Source organism: Gavialis gangeticus, unplaced genomic scaffold (assembly GCF_001723915.1).
Source record: "Gavialis gangeticus isolate Ggan-Ray unplaced genomic scaffold, GavGan_comp1, whole genome shotgun sequence".
Classification (NCBI taxonomy): Eukaryota; Metazoa; Chordata; order Crocodylia; family Gavialidae; genus Gavialis; species Gavialis gangeticus.
The window spans coordinates 12,408,208-12,410,600 of NW_017729032.1; positions in this window are offsets into that span (position 1 = coordinate 12,408,208).

The following is a 2,393-nucleotide window of genomic DNA, read 5'->3' on the forward strand; positions in this document are numbered from 1 at the left end:
CCTAAAATATATAGCTACACTGTGCCAAAAGGCATTTATTAAAACCTATTCAAGCTTATGCATGAGAAATGTTATGTGCAAGGAATCCCTCCAACTTCACTCCAGCTACTTGTGTCATGTTAAGTATATGCATAAGCATCTGAAAGACCACACCTCAACCGGTACAAATTGAAGCTAAGGAAGTTCTGACATTGGAGCCGTAGCAGTTTATACCACTGTTTCTCAACCTGTGGATCATGACCAAAAATGGGCTGCAGGAATATTTCAAAGGGTTGTGAAGTGCAGCAGGGCAGAGGGGTGCCAGGAAGGCACCTGCCCCTTCCAGCAGGGGGAAAGGGGCAGAGGAGAGCTGCATGGCCAGGTTGGCAGCACCAAGGCCAGTGCCCATGCTCGCAAGGGCGGGGCAGCTGGGAGACATTGCTGGGGGGCAGGAAGGGCCATGACCAGGCTGCCTGGTGTGGTGCAGCAGCCCCAGCCCAGGGCAGGGGGGTGTGCCACAGGACTCTCCTCTTTCTCCTTCCAGCCTGTGCCAAGGCTAGACTCACTTCACTGTTGCCCACCTGAGCCGGAGCTGCCACAGCCACCATGCTCTGGCCTGAGTGGGACAGGAATGAGGGATACCAGCATGGCCTGGGGGATAGGCAGGGGACTGAGGTTCAAGCACCAGCAGGGCTAGGGGGTGTGGGCCGGGATCTTTGCAAATGGGTGCTGGTAGGAAAAGGTTGAGAACCACTGGTTTATACCAATCAAAGAATCCTCTTCTGGATGCCCAGGGCATCAGATCAGTGAAGGAAGTTGAACAGATCTCTCTCAGAAACAAGAGGTTGACATTACGTAACCCAAGACCTTAGTACAACTCCCTGGTATTAAAACTTGGGTGACAAATATTCACTAGTCTCTCCATATTTTTCAACCAGAGGCTTTTGGATTAGCCGAGTAGGGGCAAGCAAGTTGCCATGGTAAATATTTAAATGCAATAAGAGGGAAGGAAAACAGATGGACAATGTTTAGTGCCAGAAAACTAATTTTCTGCAGCCAATTATTCTGAAACAGCCATTTTTTGTCTTCAGCAGTCCATGACTCTTGCATCTTACTCCAGTATGCTTAGATGCAATTATTACTACTTATCCCGTTTAAAAAAAAACCCCAAAACTTAAAGAAACTACCAGTATTTCTTTCACAAAGCAACTCTTTATACCTTCCATGTTTAAGTAGGTAAGACAATCAATCAGCCCACTACTTCTCCCAAAAATGAAGTAGACTATAAAAAGGGGACTACAGACTATAAAAAGGGGTGGGCAGGAAAAAGTCTGAGATAATTCTGCCTTTACAGTTCTTGATTCCAGGCAAAAAGCAGAGGTCATGTGAAATGCTGCTCTTGAGGGATCCCTGGATTGTAAAGAGCAATGAGCAAACAGATACTACAGATATGTTTGTAATATGTATAGCATATAATTTTTGTATTGGGCAGATTAAAATAAACAAGCTAAACAATGTAGCGTAGTTCCTGAAGGATACAACTGGCATCATACCCTTCTGTGCTAGTACATACCACATTTTCTTGATTAGAAGACATGAGGAAAAGCATCCCTTGCCTTACAATCAAGCACAAGGAGAGGCAAGAAGGTGGGAGGGAGGCTGCAGGCAGTTGCTGCAGCTCCAGCCCCAACCCCAGTTTGGGGCTGGGGTTAGGGCTGCCTCCCCCCCACACACTATTTCTGCATCCTGTGCCTCTCCTCTCCTGCAGACCCCAGTTCCCTGTTTCCCCCTCTTCTCTCTCTGCTGCTATGGGGCCCAGGCTGGAACAGCAGTGCCAGCTCTGCATTACTGCTAAGGGGCAGGCCAGAGCCATGCTCTGTGCCCATGCTGCAGCAAGGTAAGATGAGGGGGAAGGGAGAAGAGACTTGGGGAAGGGGAGGGAGATGGGAGGAAGGTGTGTGGGGACCTGAGCCTGTGGGTAGCAAAAGCAGCATGGAAAAGGAGAAGAGGGGGACAGGGAATTGGGCCAAATCTGAGGCTGCGGGGGGGGGAGGAAGGAGGGGAACAGGCAGCAGGGGGCAAGCTGCCTGCCTCTCTCTGCCTGCCCTATCACATCTGCAGTGCCTGCCTCATTACTGCCTCCCTACTGCCTACACCACTGCCCCCCTCTACACCTCTCCCTCCACTGCCTGCAGTAGTGGGGGCACAAATTTAAGATATCCTCAAATAATTAGATCCCATACCTAGAAAATGATAATAAATTTACAAGTTTTTCATGTGTAGAATCTAATTATGGGGAGTCATTTTACATTCACAGTCATCTTGTATTCAAGTAAATATGGTAAAGAGGTAAAGAGTAAATTAGGAAGAACTTCTTCACAGTTTCATAGTTTCTAGGGTCGGAAGAGACCTGA